Source organism: Notamacropus eugenii, chromosome 3, assembly GCF_028372415.1.
Source record: "Notamacropus eugenii isolate mMacEug1 chromosome 3, mMacEug1.pri_v2, whole genome shotgun sequence".
In the NCBI taxonomy this organism is placed as follows: domain Eukaryota; kingdom Metazoa; phylum Chordata; class Mammalia; order Diprotodontia; family Macropodidae; genus Notamacropus; species Notamacropus eugenii.
In genome coordinates, this window is record NC_092874.1 from 81,475,956 (window position 1) to 81,499,102 (window position 23,147).

The 23,147-nt window shown below is 39.4% G+C and overlaps 1 long non-coding RNA gene and 1 pseudogene across 1 annotated transcript in view; one reads left to right on the plus strand and one right to left on the minus strand.

The window, feature by feature from the left end:
• The window catches only part of LOC140532915 (uncharacterized), a 172,753-nt gene that overhangs the window by 68,346 nt on the left and 81,260 nt on the right, over positions 1-23,147 (minus strand). The window lies entirely within an intron of this gene.
• Positions 4,892-8,090, plus strand: LOC140532913 (upstream-binding protein 1 pseudogene; annotated as a pseudogene).

Here is a 23,147-nt window from a genome sequence, read left to right on the forward strand (position 1 = left end):
CACACACACACACACACACACACACACACACAGAGCAAATAAATATTGAAAGACTCCACCAATCACCTCCTGAAAGAGATCCAAAAACGGAAACTCCTAGGAATCTACAGTCAAATTCCAGAGTTCCCAGATCAAGGAGAAAGTATTGCAAGTGGGTAGAAATAAACAATTCAAGTACTGTGGAAATATAATCAAGATAAGACAAGATCTAGCAGCTTCTATATTAAGGGATCAAAGGGCATGGAATATGATATTCCAGAAGTCAAAGGAACTAGGATTAAAACCAAGAATCACCTACCCAGCAAAACTGAGTATACTTCAGGGGAAAAAATAGAGGACTTTCAAGCATTCTTGATGAAAAGACCAGAGCTGAATAGAAAATATGACTTTCAAACACAAGAATCAAGAGAAGCATGAAAAGTTTAAAAGGAAAGAGAAATCACAAGGTTGAACTTCAACTAAGGTTGAACTCTTTACATTCCTACATGGAAAGACAATATTTGTAACTTGAAACTTTTTTCACTATCTGGGTAGTTGGTGGGATTACATACACACATACACACACACACACACACACACACACACATGCACACACACATAGAGTGCACAAGGTGAGTTGAATAGGAAGGGATGATATCTAAAAAAATAAAATTAAGGGGTAAGAGAGGAATATATTGGGAGGAGAAAGGGAGGAATTGAATGGGGTAAATTATCTCATAAAAGAGGCAAAAAAAAGCTTCTTCAAAGGAGGGGAAAAGGGGTGAGGTGAGAGAAGAAAAGTGAAGTTTACTCTCATCACATTTGGCTTAAATAAGAAATAACATGCACACTCAATTTGGTATGAAAATCTATCTTACACTACAGGAAAATAGGGGAGAAAGGGATAAGTGAGGTGTGGGGGTGATGATAGAAGGGAGGGCAAATGGAAGGAGGGAGCAATTAGAAGCAAACATTTTTGGGGAGGGACAAGGTCAAAAGAGTGAATAGAAGAAATGGGGGGCAGGATAGGATGGAGGGAAATATAGCTAGTATTACACAACATGACTATTACGAAAGTCATTTGCAAAATTACACATATATAGCTTATTGAATTGCTAGTCTTCTCAGTGGGGATGGGTGGAGAGGGAGGAAGGGAGAGAAGTTGGAACTCAAAGTTTTAGGAACGAATGTTGAGAATTGTTTTTGCATACAACTGGGAAATAAGAAATACAGGTAATGGGGTATAGAACTTTATCTTGCCCAATAATATAAAAAAGAAGATGGGGATAAGGGAAGGGAGGGGTGTGATAGAAGAGAGGGCAGATTGGGGGAAGGGATAATAAGAATGAAAGGCATTTTGGGGTAGGGGGAGGGGAGACTTGGAGAGAAAATTTGGAACTCAAAATTTTCTGGAAATGAATGGTGAAAACTAAAAATAAATAAACATTTAAAAATAAAGAATAAAATATAAATTCCTCCTTTGGGGATTTAATTCTTCACAATATGATCTTTTCCTACTTTTCAAGTCTTCTTACATATTTCTTCCTTTTATAGATGTGACAATTCAGGCTGAGTCACCTCCTAAAGTGCTCCAGATCATTTGACCTCACATGAAAAACTATTTTCTCTACACACTAAAACTCTTATAACTGTGCATTATACTGTTGTACACATGATCCCTCATTCCTGGAATTCAGACCCTTCTTGCTTCTACCTCTTAGAATTCACAATTTAAAGAATCAGCTCAACTTCCATGTTTATTAAGTCTTTATTACTCTTCACAACTGCTACTCTCTCCTAAACCTGTTTTGTTTATGTAGAATGTTTTCATATGTTTCCTTACATATGTATATGTTTTCACTCCCATTATAGTGTAAGCTTTTTTGGTGGCTGGTACCATTTTTCTTTGATTTTTGTGCACAGAGACTGACACACAGTGAATCTTTAATAAATGTTTGTCATTTTACATAGATGTATATATACACACATCATATATACACATATGCACATATATACACACAAATATATATGTAAGTATATGTGTATACATATATACATATATACGAAATTTAATGTGAACATAAGGAGTTTCTTGTTGCTCTGGTCACTAAAGTTGCAAGAAGTCTAATACAACAAAAATGCAAATGGGGTCAAATAAGAAAGAGATAATTTTTTATATAATTAAGATAATGAACAACAGAACAGTTGCATGAAGGCAGATGAGTAAACCTGTGGCTTCTTTGAAAAACTTGGAAGCAGGAGGAATGGGTAAAAATGACCACTTATTAGTCCAAACACTTCACTGAGATTTATGAATTAGAGGCAAAGTCCTTTAGCATCTTCTTCTCAGACATATCTGATTCCAGAGTTTGTAACAGAAAACACGAAATATTTGTTGTCAAATGATGAGAGGGTCACCTCTAAATATGGAACAAGTATGTGTAAAGTATCACGTACTTTATACAAAGAATTCACAAATTGTATGACTCAAAGATATGCAAATATAATAAAAATATGACAGGACACCCAAACAGTGTGCATAGAAAATTCTAGAAGTGTACTAAACAACTGTCCTTTGATTTTGTGATTTTTAAACATGCTATCCAAAAATGCCATAGTACGTGATTCAGATCTATGCTCTTGGCTCAGTATATATTAGTTTCAATTCCATTAAAAATGCTGGAGTATTTGACGCTCGTGTGGAAAATTATTCTCTCTACAAAATATACCCCAGTCCAATAATGTCAAGAAAATTTTACATAAATTTTATGTTAAAATTTACCTAATTTAACTTATAAGATAAGAACTTAATTTCACTATAGTTCTGTCTATTTTTAAACTCACAGTCATCACTCCTGAATATAACTATAACTTTTAAATCAAAGTTTATCGCTTAATGAACATGGATTGTGTATTCATCCTTCATTGCCAAAGAAGACCATGCCATCAGAGAAATGATGACATGACTTGCACTTGACTTTGTTTTGAGTGAGAGAGGGCTGTGCAGGTCACCAGCCTCACTTCTCCTCCAGAGCCATCTGAACCCAGTGACCAGATAGATACTCATCAGGATGACTGGAGATGACCCCAGACCCCTGAAGTTAAACTTTTGACAGTACATCTAGAACAATTTCCATCACGGGACATATACTTTTTGTACAGTAAAGCAGATGGCAACGGATCATGAAGAAGTCCAAATTAGAAAAAAAAATATTAATGAAATACTTGGTTTACCACCTCAAGGCAGCTATGGAAAGAGATATCACAAAGAAGATGCTTGTAATTGTTCTTCAGGAAAATGATAAGTTGGCGAAATATATGAATAAATACTTTGAGAACACCTAAGTCTCATTTTTTCTACAAAAAAAAAGACTGACAGCAGATTTATGTCACTGGATCTGTGAAACGCAACCAAAAATGGCTTCTATTTATACAGATTCAAGGGGAATTAACAGATGTCCCATGGACACCCTCTACATAGACTTAACCAATAATATACTGAAAAGAAGCACCCGATTTTTGTTTAATTGAACCAGTTGGATATTTTCTATTTAAAAATCCATGAAAAATGTTGAGAACATGGTAGCAGCAGCAAAAAGAAAGCTTTACTGATATCACGAAATCAGAACTTGGCGGACACTTAATTTAACTAGACTGATTCGCATACTAGTCCTGCTCAACGCTCATCTCATAAGTTCCTGAACCATAAAGCGATCCTCACGGATGTGCCAAGTGTCTAGGCCCACACCCCAGCAGCGCTGGGGAAGTAGCAGGCCGGCCACTCTGAACTGCCCAGGGGAGGATCCACATGGACTCCGCGAAAAGGAAGAAAGGGACTACACGTCCTCCAAGCAGAAATAGGAAAAAATACTCGGAACGAGCATCTCTCCCTTCCAAAAACTGTAAACAGACCATTTAGACCATGTTTATTGAATGTGAAAATGGCTCATCCCCAAAGAGATCCTATAAAAGAGCTAAGAGCAAAGAAAATAAAGCATTCCTTCATGGGGCATCTGCTTGAAATCAAGCAATAATGTTTTAAAAGTTATTTAAAATGGCTGGGACATGCATAAGCAGAAGTATTTATTATGGCAATTCAGAACCAAGTCGGTTCCTCCAAATAACGTGGGATTATCCATGTCCATAAGGCAAGGAAATGACAAATCTGACAAATGTCATTACAGGTTGCAAAAAAAAAAATGGACTGTGGCGAGCAGAGGCGGAACCGGAAGCTGCGTCAGTGTCTATGTGACGGCTGCGGGGGCGGGGAGCAAGGCCTGAAGGCTGAGGAGGCCCGCGCCCTACACAGGCCCCCACGGTAGGTGCGGCAGGCCGGACAGGGCCCGGGGCCAGGGGCTGGGCCAGAGGCAAACCACCCGGGCCGGGCGGGCTGCGCGAGCGAGGCTGCGGCCCACCAGCGGGTGGCGCATTTAGGAGGCCTGGGCCCGGCCCCGCCCGGCTCCCTCTGACCGCGCAGCCGCAGTACCGCTCACACTGCACCAAAGCCACCCCCGCGGCTGACGCTGACTTTGCACCACCGCCTCCGCGGCTGACGCTGACACTGCACCATCGCCGCCTCCGACACTGCAGCACAGCCGCCGCCGCCGCTGACTCTGCAGCATCGCCGCAGCCGCCGCCGCTGACTGTGCACCATCGCCGCCGCCGCCTCTGCAGCATCGCCGCCGCTGCCGCCGATTCTGCAGCATCACCGCAGCCACCACCTCTGCAGCATCACCGCAGCCACCACCTCTGCAGCATCGCCGCCGCACCAACGCCGCCGCCGCCGACCCTGCACCGCAGCCGCCTCCGCCGCCGCCCTCCCCCAGCCGCCGCCGCAGCCTCTGACCCCCCGCCGCCGCCGCCACCGCCCTCCCTGGCGCTCACTCGCCGCCCCCGCCGCGGACCCCCCCCCCTCCGCCGCCAACCGCCTGTCCCCGCCGCCGCGGATCCGCCGCCGCTGCCGCAGCCGCTGCCGCAGACTCTCCGCTGCCGCCAAGATGGCCTGGGTGCTGAAAATGGACGAGACCGTGGAGGCGGGCCTGGTGCAGGACTTCGACTCCAGCCTGACGGGCATCGGCCAGGAGCTGGGTGCGGCCGCCTACAGCATGAGCGACGTGCTGGCCCTCCCCATTTTCAAGGAGGAAGAGTCCGGCCTCCCGCTGGAGGCCGAAGCCAAGCAGCCCCCCTTCCAGTACATCCTGTGTGCCGCGACGTCCCCCGCGGTCAAACTGCACGACGAGAGCCTCACCTACCTGAACCAAGGGCAGTCCTACGAAATCCGGATGCTGGACAACCGGAAAGTGGGAGATATGCCCGAGATCACGGGGAAGCTGGTGAGGAGCATCATCCGGGTCGTGTTCCATGACAGGCGCCTCCAGTACACAGAGCACCAGCAGCTGGAGGGCTGGAAGTGGAACCGCCCAGGGGACAGGCTGCTTGATCTCGACATCCCGGTGTCCGTCGGAGTGATTGACTTGAGAACCAACACGGACCAGTTAAATGCGGTCGAGTTTCTCTGGGACCCTGCCAAACGCACATCTGTCTTTATTCAGATCCACTGCATCAGCACCGAGTTCACCCTGAGGAAGCATGGTGGAGAGAAGGGGGTTCCTTTCCGAGTTCAAATTGACACTTTTAAAGAGAATGATAGCGGTGACTACGCAGATCACCTGCACTCAGCCAGCTGCCAGATCAAAGTCTTTAAGCCTAAAGGAGCAGACAGGAAGCAGAAAACAGACCGAGAAAAGATGGAGAAGAGAACAGCCCACGAGAAGGAAAAGTACCAGCCCTCGTATGACACCACCATCCTCAGTGAGTGTTCCCCATGGCCTGTCACTAGCGCAGCCTACAGCAGTGACAACCCTGCACCTGCTCCCACTGCCTCCACTTCTCAGCACAGCACCCATAGTGCCCCTGAGAGCACTGCCACCTCCTCCAACCATCCAGGAGAAGGGATTGTCCAGATCTCCAATGAACTGCTGCACCCATCTGCCACCATCCAGGAGACCCAGCAGTGGCTGCTGAGGAACAGGTTCGCCTCCTATGGGAGACTCTTCGTCAATTTCGCAGGTGCCGATTTGTTAAAGTTGACCAGAGATGACCTCATACAAATCTGCGGCGCGGCTGATGGCATCCGGCTGGACAACATACTGAAAGCAAGAGCCATCAGGCCTCGTCTCACCATGTATGTCTGCCAGGAGCAGCCCCAGGTCATCCTGCCCGAAAACCCAGCAGATGGAGGCCAAGGAGATCATGGCGATGGTGCAATATATATTTATCATGCGATCTGCCTGGAAGAGGTGACAGCCTCCGAAGTGATGCAGAAGTTGGCCTGCACCTTCAATGTTCCTTTGCACCAGATCCACCACGTTTTCCGGCGGGGTCCCACCGGGATTCACATTCTCCTGAGTGATCAAGTGGTTCAGAATTTTCCGGATGAGAGCTGCTTCTTTTTCGCCACCATAAAAGCGGAAAATGGTCAAGGGTTCCATATCATTCTGAAGTAAAACCAAGTATGTGTTGGCCGTGGCACAGGAGGGACTGAAGCTTCACTTCACCCTCTGTGTATGGAGACTGGACCTGAGGGTTGCTGGGATTGGACTTCATCGCTTATACATATTTCATATTGAAAACACGTGATCTTTGTGATGTGCTCCCTGAGAGGCCGACTAGCTTCTCTCACCATTGCCCTCATCACCAGTTCTCCTGGGGGTACGTATCTGGATGCGGACCTCCCCAGGACTCCTCCCCCTTGATGGGGCCGGGGAGCCACCTCACACTCCATGATAACTGTGTCCAGTTTGGAAATGAATGTAGCCTTTTCTGCGCCAGTTTATTTGTCCGGGTGACTTGGGGAGGCCTGGGGGCAGGGGAGCAGGATGCCTGCAGATCTGCGGGGAGGAGTGAGGCTGGGAATGCCACCAGCCATGGGTCAGGCCTCCTCTGTGATTGAGTGTGTGTGAGGCGTGGGTGGAGATGTAGCATGTAACTTGGAAACCAGCTGCACCCAGACTTGTCCCTGGGTCAGGCAGTCATTGGAGCGTGTGGGACGCAGAACCCTTGGAGTGGCTCCCAATTCCCTCAATTCCTTGTTTGGGGTGGGGGGTGGAGGGGGGCTCTGCTCATGTCAGCTTTTTTCCCTGTTTTTGTCTTTCTTTCAAATAAAAAAATGTTGAACCCCTGGACCCAGACACTAGAGAGAAGTAACACATAAGAAAGCAGAAATGTCTTCCTGGTGGTAAGAGCTTGGCACTTAGTGTCAGAGGGGCTTAAAAGCCACATGCAGTGTTTACCCCTGCTCTTCAGTCAAGGTATGGGGAGATGTCGTGGCCCTTGGCCTTTTATCTCTGGGGTCAGTAGGACAGGGTGTGGGCCTTGGCTTTCTCCATCAAGTAGAGAAGCCATTTTGGGGTCTTCTTCCCCTTTGGGCCAAAGTATTCGTAAAAGTGAAATCTGTGATCATCTTTCAGCTCCTTTGCCTAGTGTAGTATTACGTGCTGAGGGTACACATGCTGGCTTTTGTCCCATTATAGTGTTAAATCTGGTGCATGCACGTATGCATGTTTGTACCCATGTGTGTATTCCTGGCTTATGGGGGGAGGCTGGGTCTATGTCTTCTTTCTCACTGGGATGGGGTGCTAGTTTTAAAAATCTATATTGCTTCTATGGAGACACTATAGAAAAGTGATCTCTACCAAGGGCAGAATTTAATTTTTCCCAATGCCTTTGGGACCCAGAGAGGAGCCTTTTCATGACCAAATATTTCATTCCCAGGTACCAAGGTGGGAGGAAGGGAAGTCAGCAGGTCAAGTTCAGTGTCTGAGGGCTCATTTGCCTGTTGGTGTCCCTTGGGGATCACCATTCAGACCTCAGCACATAGCAACCATTGACACAAACCCTTTTCATGGTTTCTAAATTGACCCCACAGTTTGAGAAGCGGGGAAATTGCCCACTCGAATCTGTCAAACCTCAGATTTCACAGAGGAGAATTGTGCATCAGTTTGCGCCGGGGACCTGGTATTAAATGACCACACCAGCTAACTGCTGTTTTCAAGAGTGGGATGTACACATTTTCATTTAATTATAATAAATGTCTCTGAACAATAAAAAAAGAGTGAGTCTACTTATTGACTTCCTAGCAATATATGACCTACTTGATATAATTATGCAGAAGTTTATCTCTCATAAATTAATAGCTAGTTGATCTTCATAGAACAAATAGAGACCTCAAAATATCTTTGAAAACTTATTCAATAAATTGTACTAGGATTGGATGATTATGGCCAACATAACTGTTGCCCATAGCCAGTCACCTGAACATTAATATTAAAAATGTATTTAATAGATGTTACAACATAAAACAATATTCAAGCTAAATTCTGTAGAAAATTCTAAAAGAAAAAACTAGCAGGAGACATCAAGATCCTGCAGGAACAAAATAAGGTACATATTATCCCCATCGTACTCTATACTTGTGGAATTGTTACAAAAATGCTTTCAGTGAGCCCAGAAGGGTTGTACAGAAAGGTCCAACTTTTGGGTAAAAGCCCAAAGAAGGTAAATGCAGAGCTCACTACTTTGATTCCATTACAAAAGCAGTTGTGTTATCTGTCAAATACCCCTCAGGACAGCAAATATTGATGATTAAAAGCAGAGTAGCAACTTGTATCAGAAGTATTTCCCCAGTAACAAAGAATGAGAATTACATCAGTATACATAAGAATAGGTGAAATTTATAGGACAATTTAAGAATTACAAAGCATTTTACATATAGTATACAATTTGATCCCCACAACAGTTCTGACAGATAAGTGCTTTAAGTAATCCACATTCTACAGATAAGAATATTCACCAGAGAACTTCAGATTGCTTGACTTGGTATCTGTACTGGAATTGGAGCTCAGGTGTTCCCATGTCAAGGGTAAAAATTCTGTCTACTGCACTATGCAGTCTCCTACCAATGTGTACAAAACATGGTCAAGCCATGTAAGAATTTACATTTTGGTACCTCATAGGCACTTCACCCAGCAGTTGTAGAAATTCTTGCTGATAAATTCATCTCCAATTTGGTGAGTGGAAAGGGTTCAAATCTTACTATTACATATCATAATGTGAGGGGAAAGGTGTTTCTTAAGTTAATTTAGCGTGGAAGAATTAAACAGCAATCAAAAGAGTAGAGAAAAAATGGCTGCAATCAATATAGCCAACTCAAAGTCAAGTAAATTAGTAATCAAGTCATATCGGAGTGAATTGTATATAACAATCCAGAAAACAGATACAAAGAACTCTTGGAGCATTTATACCCATTAAGCATAAGAAATGGAAGAAGGAGTATGTAAGGGGCTTTCACTTGGCCAGGTTTTCTACCTGGAGGGATATGAGTCTCCATGGATTGGGATTCCTGTAAAAAATCTGGAACTGTGCCTGCTTCAGAAACTCTGAGTTTTCTGTAAAGATCCATTACAAATGTGATGGCAACCTTTTCGTAGAATATCAAGGACAGCTCCACTCACCCTTAGTATGGATGCTGCCCCATAATCTATATTATACATCTCAGTGCTTTTATTCCAACCCTGCAGCTGCTATGAGTCTGTTGTTCTACTGTACCTTGATCAATAAGATTGCAGCTTTGCAGCTGATGGTACATCAGGCAGACTAGATATCTTTGATTAATCCCCTCCTGGTAAGTTTAAGCGATGGAAAACCCCCTGAGGACTCTGGTTTGCTCTCCTTCTTTGCAGAGATCAGAGACAAATAGTTTCTTCCAATGTTATTCCTGTCTTGTGTAAAGAGGATTTGTACAAGGAAGTCCCTAGTGTAAACAGTATTGAAAAATTGTTCTAAAGGATTAAAGTCCCTTTAATGATCTGACCACAGGAGTGTGTCTTCTAGCAGGCTGCATTGATGTAACAGACTGTAGGCCTCTTGTAATGAGACTCTACAGCTGCAATAAAAAATTGGAGGCAATATGAAAAAGCCTCCCTCAGTATTTTGATATCAATATAAAAGAGACAGGGTCTGTGTATAAAAAGATACAGAATTTATTGATCAAAAATGTACACAAAAATAGAAAGTATGTTTTATGGGGTGTGAGTGCATTTCAAATTATTTGTATGTGTCTAAAACTAAAGAGATGCTAGGGTATACTTATGAGAAAACTGTATCTTTGAAAATGAACAGTCGAACCAATATGTTATTTCAAGGTTTAGGTCAAAAGATTTCCCCCTTCTCCAAACACAAATACCTGACTATTGTCCAATGTCACTTATGGTTCCATAAGCAGAATTTTGGCTCTATGGCTCAGAAAATCATTAGTAGCTTAATCCAACACAGAATATCTTTTATTTTTTTTTCTGGTCACACATGGAAAAGAAAACTAGCATTTGCATCTTAAGCAGAGATTCATTGAACATCTATCCACTGGACTGGGCAATCCTCAAAAGACTGAAAATCTATCCCTGCTGATGTTGACAACCATGATTTCCTCTGACTTGCACTCCAAATGAATACCAAAGAAAGCTGAACACTTGTACTACTTATATAGTACATGACAGACACGTTTGCCAGAGATGACACTGTCAATATTTTAGCCTGGTCCATGAGGGTCATTCAGCATTTACTAAGCTTATATATTATGTTCCAGGTACTGTGATAGGCACTGGGATGCTAAGATAAAAATATAAAAAGTCTACATTCAAAGAGCTCGACACCAAGAAAGTATCTAGTTCAAGTCATACTTTAACTATAATTTCCTCAGCAAATATGAAGATTCTTCTTGAAGACTTTCAGGGACAACAATGTCTGGACTCCACTACCACACAAGACAACTCATTCTACATTTTTAAATAATTATTTTGTTTTCAGTTTTCTACAATCACTTCCATGTATCTTAGATTTTTTCCCTTCCCTCTCCCTCCTTCTCCTCTTCATCCTCCCTCTCTCCCCAAGATGGTATGCAATCTTATATGGGTTCTACACATACATTCTTATTAAATACATTTTCACTTTAGTCATGTTGCATGGAATTAAAATGAATGGGAGAAACCATAGAACAAAACAAAACATAATGCAACAGAAAATGGTCTACTTCATTCTGCGATTCAGTTCCATAGTTCTTTCTCTGGATGTGGAAGACATTTTGCCTCAAGAGTCCATTGGGAATTTTTTAGATCCTTACACTGCTGTGAAGGACTAAGTCTACCAGAAAAATTCCTTGCACATTGTGGTTGGTGCTGTGTACAAAGTTCTCCTGGTTCTGCTCCTTTCGCTCAGCATCAGATCATATAGCACTAATTATTATTTTAATTGATAATGAAAAGAAATTTGTTTTTGTACATGGTTCAGTCCTGTTCTCCCAGTTCTACTCTGTGGGGTGAAGCAGAATATGGTGAATGCCTCATCTATCTATCCATCTATCTATCTATCTATCTATCTATCTATCTATGTGTATATTTGAAAGTCCTTAAAATAATTAAATAATTTTGAAAACAAAATACACTGTCCTGCTCAACATCTTTTGAGTGTATATATTTTCAGTTCCTCTAACTGCTTCACTAATGTGATGTCTTTCAGGTTTCCCATCCTAATGTCTCTGTCTCTCTCTCTCTGACACACACACACACACACACACACACACACACACACACACACACACACACACACACACACTCCTACCTCCAGACTCGTCCACATTTACTAAAGTCCTTCCTAAAATATGGTAACCAGAATTTACTATAACTTACTAACTAACTTTACTAACAGAAATTACTGTAATTCTTCAGGTAGCATATATAATCCAAACTCATTCTAAGCATCATGCCTCTCTTAATACAATTAAAATGTCTATTAGTTTTTTGCCACAATAAATGCTTCATATTGAGTAATAAAACATCATTTTTCATAAAATATGTTGCATACCACCCTCATTTCTTATTTTTAAAGGTTTTTTCTTTGCCCACTTGAAAACTAGACATACATTTTTACCCATTTAATGTTTGACCAATCCATCTAGTAGGTTAAGTTCATTTTGGATCCTGATTCTGTCATGCAGTGTTTAACTGTCCTTCCCAAATGTATGCCATCTACAAATGTGAAGGCATGTGTTCCTGCCTAGAATCACCATTCATAAAAGTAACAAGGTAATACATGCTCACATTTTCTTTCTTCCTGGCTCTATACTTGACTCTCCTGGTTGCATTCCTGACTCTCTGGCCTTTTCTATCTTCTGTTCTAACAACACAGTCTTCATGTAGCTCCTTTCATGTATCTTTTTCTTCCATTAGACTATTATGTCCTTGACAATAGGAACTGCCTTCATTTGCTTATATTTGTATTCCAAGCATAATGTCTAACAAAGAATAAGCACTTAATACATTATCTATCCAAATCAGTGAAAAAATGTTGAAAATCATAGGATTAAGACAATAGTCTTAGGAGATTGTAGTAGTGATCTCTCATTCAGTTGATACCTATTCCTTAATGAATATACTTTGGGTCTAGATATTCAGACAATTTTGTATCCATCTAATTATTCAATTGCCTGTCCCAAATATCTTCATCTTTTCAATAATAACAGCTTGATATTTACCAAGTGCTGTCCTGAACATTATCTTTGTGTCCGAAAGATCTTAGGGACTGTAATATGGTTTCTGGCATAACTTACATTTTTACAGCATTTTCCTAAATTACTAGTCAAATAAATCTGTCAAAAAGTGACAGCGGATGACTTCCAGGAGCCAAGAGCCTGGAATAAGCAGTAAATTACCATATCTCTCCCATATTCACCTCCAAACAACCATAGCTCCCCAAAACAAATCCTGGAACATTAGAACCAGCAAAAAAGGGGTGAAACAATCTTTGGGCCCAAGAAACACGGAAGATTGTTGGATAAGGTTTGTCACACTCGTAAAAGAGGAGTTGAGTCCAGGAAAGGAAGCTTTGGGCTCATTGAGCCCAACCTCAGCAAAAGAGTAGGAGATCCTGAGCCACAGTGTGGGGGAGCAGGCAAATGCCAGCATCAGAACCTCAGCATAACCAGGGGAACTGGCAGACTCCAACCCTGAAAACCACCATTGCTTCAGCATAGCCCCAGGGAAACAGATAGCTGCCAACCCAGCGGTGCCTAAGAAAACAGGCAGCCACAAGCACTGGCCCCTGCCACATTCTTCAACTTAGCAATGGGCAAAGGGACAGTTGTCAGGGGCCAGACAAGGATGTGTTTCATTGTAGCCCTTAGGATATGTGGAAATACCCCACCAGCCTCAGCACACCACAGACACCATCACTAGGACCTGGCTCAGCACAAGATAAGCTGCCAGACACCTAAGGCCTGCAAAAGCTCCTGCCACTCCCCACCTTCAGTATAGCTCTATACACAAGGATCCCCTGTAGTCTTCAAGGCAACATCAGTGCCCCTTCCACCCTGAAAGCAGAGATTAAATCAAAAAGAAAGGTAAATGACCAAAAAGAGTGAGCAAAAAAAAAAAAAAGAACAAAAAAGAATCTGACCCTATAAAGTTAGCATGGTAACAGGGAACAGCAAGATGCAAACTCAGAAGAGGACAGTATGTCAAAACACCTATGGGCAAACCCTAAGGAAATATAGGAAGTAGCCTCAAGCCCAGAAAGAATTCATGGAACAGCTCAAAAAGGAGAAATATAAGAGAAGTAGAAGAAAAACTGGGAAAAGAAATGAAAGTGATGCAAGAAAATTATGAAACAAGAGTCAACAATCTAGAAGAAGAAAACAAATGCTTACAAAGTCAAGTTGGCCAAATGGGAAAGGAGATACATAAATTCACTGAAGAAAATAACTTCTTAAAAAATACAACTGGACAAAAAGAAAAAGAAAGTATTAATTGTGGAAAAGAACTTCTTAAAAGTTAGAATTGGGCAAGTGCAAGCGAATGACTTGATGAGACATCAACAATCATTCGAACAAATTTCAGAGGATGGAAAATAAAAGAAAATGTAAAGTTCCTCATGGGAAAAATAACTGACCAGGAAAATAGATCCAGGAGAGACATCACAGTCATTGGATTAGCTGAAAGCCATAATCAAAAGGAGAACCTGGACAGAATCTTTCAAGAAATTATCAAGGAAATGTTCTGAAACAGAAGGCAAAAGAAGCACTGAAGGAATCCTTTGATCACCTCAGGAAAGAGATCCTGAGATAAAAATGCCAAAGAGCATTAGAGCCAAATGTCAGAACTATCAGTTCAGGGAAAACGTACTGCCAGTGACCAGAAAGAAACAACTCAAATATCATGGAGCCACAATCAGGAATACACAGTTCTTAGGAGATGCAACATTAAAAGATCAGAGGTCATGGAAAATGATATTTTGGAAGGCAAAGGAGCTTGAACTACAACTCAGAATCACTGAAAAAGCAAAATTAAGCATAATATATCAAGGGGGAAAATGGTCATTTGATGAAATAGAATGATTTCAAGACTTCCTAAGGAGAAGACCAGAATTAAACAAAAATTTGAACTTCAATATTGAGACCCAAGAGAAGCATATACAAATAAAAAAGGGAAGAGAGAAAAAATTAGAGATTCAATAGAGCTAAACTGCTTACACCCTTACATGGGAAGATGATATTGTAGTTCATAAATTTGTATCATTAATAGCATTGCTAGAAGGAATATACATAGACAAAGGGTATGAATATAAAGTGAGTTTGAGGGAATGACAAAAAATAAGTAAGGGATGAGAAAGAGGAACACAGTGGGTATAGAAGGAAGGGAGAGGTAGAATGGGTTAATTATACAACATAAACAGATGTTAAATTGTTATTGTGGAGGGGAAAATGGGAGGGTTAGTGATTGGCATCATTTGAACCTTCCTCTCATAATTATTGTTCCAAGAAGGGAATAATAGACAGTAACAGATGAATATAGAAATCTATCTTACCAACAGGGAAGAAAGAGAGAAGGAGATTAAGTAAAGGGACAGGGTGGAGACTGACAAAAAGGAGGGCAGATTAGGGGAGAGAGTAGACAGAAGCAAAACACTGGTGATGTGGGAAAGGATGAAAGGAGAGAGGAAAAACAGAAAGAATAGAATGGAGGGAATTATATAGGTAGTAACTCTTAACTGTGAGTTTGAATGGTATGAACTCTCCCATACAACAGAAGCAGATAGCAGACTGGATCCAAAACCAGAATCCTACAATATGATGTTTACAAGAAACACAGGAGGCAGAAAGACACACAGAGCATAAAGGTAAGAGACTGAACAGAATCTGTTATGCTCCAGCTGAAGTTAAAAAAAAAAAAAAGAAGGAATAGCAATCCTGACCTCAAAGCGAAAGCAAAAATAGACCTAATTAAATGAGATAACAAAGGAAACATCTTCCTTAAAAAAAAGGTGCCATAGACAATGAAGCAATATCAGTTTTCAGCATATATGCACCAAGTGGTAAAGCATCCATATTCTTAAAGGAAAAGTTAAATAAGTGAGAGGAAGAAACAGAAGGTAAAACTTTATAAGTGAGGGATGTCAACTGTCTCCTCTAAAAACTAGATAAATCCAATCAAAAAATAAACAAGAAACTAAGAAAGTAAATAGAATCTTTTAAAAGGTAGATAGGACAGACCTTTAGAGAAAACAGAATAGAACTGAAGGGAATATGCCCTTTTCTCAGGAGCACATGGCACCTCCACAAAAACTGACCATGCATTAAGGCATAAAATCCTCAGAATCAAATGCAGAAATGGAGAAATACTAAATGTATTCTTTTCAGATCACTCAACAAAGGGCAGTGCATGGATATATTAAAAATTGATTGGAAACTAAATAATCTAATTTTAAACAATAAGTGAGTCAAAGAATAAATCATTAAAAAAAATCCATATTTTCATTAAAGAAAATGACAGTCTTGAGACAATATGTCACAATTTATGTAAAGCAGCCAAATCAGTAATTAGAGGAAAATTTATTTCTCTAGATTCTTATATCAGCAAAATAGAAAAAAAGAACAGATCAATGAATTTTTATGCAACCAAAAATCTTGAAAAAGGACAAATTTAAAATCCCCAGTTAAGTAGAAAATTAGATATCCAGAAAAGAAAAGGTGAAATTAATTTGATTTCAAGTAAAAGAAAAAGCTGTTGAGCTAATAAATAAATCTAGGAGCTGGTTTTATGACAAAAACCAACGAGACAGATAAGCCATTGGTTAATTTGATTAAACAAAGAAGAAAACCCGGAATTCAGCTACCAAAAATGAAAGGGTGAAATCACCACCAACAAAGAAGAAATTAAAGCAATTGCCCAATTATATGCTGATAAATCTGACAATCTGATTGATGAATATTTACACAAATAATTACCCAGATTAACACATTAGGAAATAGAATGCCTAAATAATCCCATTTTAGAAAAAGAAATTGAATAAGTTACACTGGACTCCTTAAGAAAAAATCCCCAGGGCCAGATGAGTTCATGAGTGAATTCTACCAAGCATTTCAAGAATCATTAATTCCAATATTATATAAACAATTTGGAAAAATAGGTGAAGGAGTCCCACCAAAATCCTTTATAACATAAATATGGTGCTAATACTTAAACCAGGAAGGCTAAAACAGAAAGCAAAAATTATAAAACAATTTCCCAAATAAGTATTGATACAAAAAAATAATTTGAACAAGATACTAGCAAGGTACTTACAGCAACAGATCACAAGGATCATATACCATGACCAGAGGGAGATTTATACCATGAATACAGGGTTAGTTCAATATTAGGAAAACTATCAACATAATTGACCATATCAATAAAAAAACCAAGTGAAAGCATATGATTATCTCAATAGGTGCTGAAAAAGCTTTTGACAAAATACAGCACCCATTCCTATTAAAAACAACAGAGAACATAGGAATAAAGGGTATGTGTGTGTTCATCCTTCATTGCCAAAGAAGACCATGTCATCAGAGAAATAATGACATTACTTGCACTTAACTTTGTTTTGAGGAGGGAGGGCTTTGCAGGTCACCAGCCTCACTTCTCCTCCAGAGCCATCTGAATCCAGTGACCACATATTCATCAGGATGACTGGAGATGAATCAGGATGAGGCAATTGGGGTTAAGTGACTTGCCCAAGGTCACACATCTAGTGAGTGTCAAGTATCTGAGGTGAGATTTGAACTCCAGTCCTCCTGACTCCTGCACTGGTGCCCTATCTACTGCACCACCTAGCTGCCCCTTAGGAATAAAGGGAGTGTTACTTAAAATGACAGGCAGTATCTATGTAAAACCATCAATAAGTATTACCTATAATCAGCATAAGCTAGAAGCCTTCCCAATAAAATTAGTGAAACAAGGATGCTCATTATCACCACTACTATTCAATATGGTACTAGAAAAGTTAGCTATAGCAAGAAAAGAAAAATAGAAGGAATTAGAATAAACAATGAGGAAACAAAATTATCAGTCTTTGCAGATGATATGATGGTATACTTAGAGAACTCTAGAGTATCAACTAAAAAACTATTTGAAATAATTAACAAACAGAGCAAAGTTGCAAGATAAGCCCATCAGTATTAAACATCAGTATTTCTGACTAATAAAGTTCAGTAGCTGGAGGTAAAAAGATAAATTCCAGTTAAAACAACTGTAAACCACATAAAATACTTCAGAGTCTACCTGTCAAGACAAATCCAGAAACTACAAGAACACAATTACAAAACATTGTTCACACAAATAACGTTAGATTCAAACAACTGGAAAAACATCACTTGCTCACAGGTGATTCAAGTCAATATAAAAAAATGAAAATTCTACGTAAACTAATTTGTTTATTCATTGCCATACCAATAAAACTACCAAAATTTTTTTGATAGAGCAAAAAAAAATGGGAAAATTTATCTGGAAGAAAAAAAGGTCAAGAATATGAAGGTAATTAATTTTTAAAAACACAAAGGAAGCTGGCCTAGCAATACTAGATCTCAAACTATATTACAAAACAGTAATCATCCAAACTGTCCTGTATTGGCTAAGAAATAGAGAGATGTATCAGTGGAACAGGTTAGGTAAAGAAGACACAGAGGTTAATGACAATAGTAACAGTATTTGATAAACCCAAAGACCTCAGTCTTTGGGATAAGAATTTACTATTTGACAAAAACTGGAAAACAATAGGATAAAAACTAGGTATAGACCAACATCTCATACCACATACCAAGATAAGTCAAAATGGATGCATGATTTAAACATAAAGGGTAACACTGTAAGTGAGTTGGAAGAACAAAGAATAGTCGACTGTCAGATGTATGGGGAGGGGAATAATTTGTGACTATATAAGAGATAGCACTGTAAAATGTAAAATAGATAGTTTTAAATATATCAAATTAAAAAGCATTTGTACAAACAAAACCAATGCAACCAATGTTAGAAGGAAAGCAGAAAACTGGGAAAGTATTTATAGCAAATATCTCTGACAAAGGCGTCATATCTCAAATAGTCAGAATTGAGTCAAACTGATAAGAATATAAGCCATTCCCTAACTGATAAATGGCCAAAGGGTATGAACAGGCAGTTTTCAAATGAAGATCTCAAAACCATCTACAGGTATATGGAGAAGTTCTATACATCACTTTTGATTAAAGGAATGCAAATTAAAACAACTCAGAGGTACCACCTCTGATTGGCTAATGTGTCCAAAAAAAAAAAAAAAACAGGAAAATGCTAAACTTTGGAAAGGATGTGGGAAAATGGGAACACTAATGCACTGTTGGTGGAGTTGTGAACTGATCCAGCCATTCCAGAGAGCCATTTGTAACTATGCCCAAAGGGCATCCAAATTATGCATATACTTTGATCCAGCAACACTACTACTAGGTATCCTGAAAAGATCATCAAAAAAGAAAAAGAACTTACATGTACAAAAATATTCATAGCACTCCTTTACATGGTGGCAAAATATAGGAAATTGAAGGGATTCCCATCAATTGGTGAATGACTGAACAATCTGTGCTACTTGAATATAAGGGAATACTATTGTGCAATAAGAAATGACAAACAGACAGATTTCAGAAACAGCTGAAAATACCTGTATGAACTGATGCAAAGTGAAATGAGCAGAACCAGGGAAAACATTGTATGGAATATCAGCAGCATTATGTGATGACTAACTATGAATGACTCAGCTCTTCTCAGCAACACAATGATCCAAGACAAATGCAAAGGGCTCATGAAAGAAAATGCTATCCATATCCAGATAAATAACTGATGGACTCTGAATGCAGATTGAAGTATATTTTTCACTTAATTTATTCTTTTTCATGATGTCTTCCCTTTCATCTGTTTCTTCTTTCACAACTGTGACTAATATGAAAATGTTTTATATGATAGTACACTCATAACGTACCAAATTACCTACCAGTTTTTTGAGAGAGGGAGAAAAAATTGGAACTCAAAATCCTGTGAAATAAATACTAAAAACAATTCTCTTGAGATGTAATTGTAAAAAATAATACTAATTTTAAAAGGAACAAAATGACAATGATATTAATCTGCCATGACCTGCTTCCTTTTTCCTGGGATCTGAAAACATTCCTTTAATAATATATCCTACAATTTTGGTAAGAATAAAAAACTCATTGGCCTATTTTTAAACATTCTGATTTCTTTTACTTTAAAAAAATGTGCTTCTTTTGTGACAATGAAAAATTAAAAACTTGAGAATAAAATATATGTCCTATTATTGGAGAATAAACTATAGTACATGAACATGAGAGAAAACTATTTCATATTAAAATTATAATTACGAATAATTGAAACACACAAAGATTTAATAAAGAATAGATACCAACATAAGCAGAACCAGAATAATATGCACAATGGCTCCAATACAGTAAATACAGCTGAACTTCTATTCATTAGAAAAAAAATTATTTGTGTCAATTCAAACACCATTCCATGGATATATGTGTATCTCAGGGAGTGAAATGTGGCATACTGTTCCTAACATGGTTGCTTTTCAGTTGATTTTACTTGTGATGGTGGAGGTTGTAATAAGAAAAAGTTTTTTGGGAAGGGGGACAATATTGGGAAATGAATATATGTAAAAAGGAATAAAATATTTTAAAACAATTTAATTACACAGTAGAATTTTAAGCAAATGATTTGCTTAAATAGGGAGAGGGCATTTTATAAATGTTTACTAAATTGATTTTATATCTCACAGTTGCCATAATAATATCTAGCATGCCCCCAAATTGTTCCCTGCCTTATGATAACTCTGTGCTAATACTGTGGCTACCACAACAAAATAAGGTACTACAAGCATGAACCAATGGGCCTTGAGGCAGAAGAAATCTTTTGACCTGCCATCAGAGAGACGGTAATGTAATAAGGGAAATAATATAGAAACAATTATATATAAATGAGACATATAAAGGATTAGAGGAAATTCAGAAGTAAAACATTAATATGAAAAAGAATGGAAAAAATCTTCTTACAGAAACTGAGACTTAAGAGGAAGCTAGGGAACAATTAGGCAAAGACAAGAAGTAGAATAGTTCATCCGTCTGGATAGCCACTGAAGATTTTTGAAGCTGAGAAATGGAATGTCTTGTGTAGGGAACTAACAGGTCAATGTCCCTGGATCATAGAATACATGATAAGAGAGTACGGTGTAAGATTAAAACTATAGGAAGGGTTCAGGTTGAGTGGAACAGATTTAGTGAAGACTTCTCAGATTGCAATTCTTCTCCCAGGGGTAAGGAACACTGAGAGGCTCAAGGTTACAATATTTTTAGAGTGGAATAATTTCATATAAGGATTTAGAGTATGTAGTACATTAGGGTCTCAATGACTAGATAAAACTTACATAAGTTTTCAATGTCTTCATTTCAAAGGGGATTGGCTAGATTTCGTGTCTAGAATGTAAGATCATATTCTCAGCTAATGAGAATAATGGTCAGTGGTGGGAGGAGGGATTTGCTTTAGGGTCTATATATATATATATATATATATATATATATATATATATATATATATATATCACTGCTTTTCCTTTGTCTTAGGCTTTTCCTGCTCCAGACTACCTGGTAGAGGAATTGCCCCGCTTCTCGAGAATCGAATAAATAAACTTTCTGTCATCACTTTGAGAGGTCTCTGAGTAGTTAATTTGAGTCAGGGATCTTGCCATCCCATACAAGGGTATCAAGGGCTTTAAATGCTACAGGAAAGATTTCATATTGATCTTGGAAGTGAAAGGGAATAACTAGGGCTTACTAAACAGAACAATATAACGTTGACAGTTGGGTTTAAAGGGGTTACTTTGGTAGCTGAGTGAAGGATTAAATGAAATGGAGAGAAACTTGAGACAGGCAGACCAAAAATAATCCTGGTATAAGGTGATGTGGGCATGATCAAGGGTAATAGCAGGGTCAAAGAAGAGAGGTGGTGTACAAGACCACATTCTGCTAAGATAGAATTGACAAGACATTGGATATAAAAAGAAAAAGTGAAATTGAGGAACTGAGGATGACATGTAGAATTACATTGATAATGCATTTTTTGTTTTAGTATAATCAACTGGCTCTGATTGAATAATGTGATTAAAGATCTTCCCCACATTAATGGGCCTGGGAAGATTTGTGGGAAGGCCCACACCTTTTTGCTAATGAGGCAGTGGTTCTCAAGGGTTGTGATGCCCTCTTGCTCTGAAAAACGTGTAAGTACTCTGAGGCGAGGTTTTACTTTGGGGGTTACTCTTTGGAAGTGTTTGTTTGGCCAGATGAGACTCTGGGCAGCTGCTAAGGAGACAGCCCCTTTCCCCCAAGTTTGAAAGCTCAGAAAGTTCAGGGTGTTGACTTTTTTCCCTGAACTAAGTGAATGATACACGTGCTTGATTAAAGTGACTGTTGACTCATTGAAAGGTGCCTTTCCTTTTAGAAATGCAGATCTAAGAACCTGTAATAGCAGGCATTCCTGTGTATATTGGAGTGCTTTCTGTCACAAGCAAGCAGTTACAAGTTCAAGTGACTGGGAAGATAACGGTGCCCTTGGCACTGTCATCTCTAGGAGAAGATGTAATCAGTTCATTTTTGAATATGATAAGTTCAAGATGGCTATCTTGAGTTTATTTTTTAAATTTGAGATTTCCAATAGGTTGTTGCTGAAACAAAGTTTGAGGTTAGGAAAGGGTATGGCTGGATAAACAGATCTGAGAATCGGCAGAGATAATAATAGAATACGTGGAAGGTGATACGACAACAAAGCAAATGATGATAGAAAGAGAGAAGCAGTTCCAGAATAAAGCCTGGCTTGGGGGTGAGGGGATGGGGTGCTCATAGTAATTGGGTGCAACTTCAAAGAAGTCTTAGCTAAGGAAACTGAGTTGGAGAAATCCACTGGACAAGACAGAGAGCCAGGAAAGAGTAGTCTCGTGGAAATCTAGAATGAAGATAGTTTCAAAGAGAAATGGGAGTTTAACAGTGCCAAATGCTTCAGAGTTAAAAAAAAAAAAATAAGGATGAGGACCAGAAAAGGACCATTAGATTTGGGTATTAAGAGAGTAGTTTTAGTTGAGTAATGAGGTTAGATGCCAGCCTGCAGTGGAGAGAGAGGAAATACACTGAAGTCACTAACTGTAGATGGCCTTTTCAAAGAGGTTAGCCATGAAAGAGATGTAGGACAATAGTAGAGAAGGACAGAACCCTGCACATTCTCATTCATGTGAAATACTGTCCTTTCTTTTTAGGTACTCAGGACTCTCCCTTGTTGGGAACTATTTTTCCATTTGGGATTTTGAGCCACTTAGCACATTGGTGGGAATTAATAAATATTCCCTTAAATTGTTATGATCACATCTCACTGCTAGATCCCAAATCCTAAGGGAAACAACAGACCTCTCCTTCTCCTGGAAGTGCCCAAAACAAAGTTAATTAGAAGACCTTTAGAATCATCTTTAGTGACACTTTTAGAAAAAGAAGAGTCCTTTTCCCCCTTACATAAAGTTCCATAAACTGTGAGTGGTATCATTTTTTTTATCTGCTCTTTTTATGGTCCCTTTGCTACTTGGGTTGTTTTTTTTCATCTCCCTAGCTGCAATATATTTCCAGAACGATGGTAACATTGCCTGGATAGCAATTACTTTTCACTTGGACCCATATAAGAAGTGATTCTTAGAAGTTCAAACGAGAGTTTCATTGGGGAATA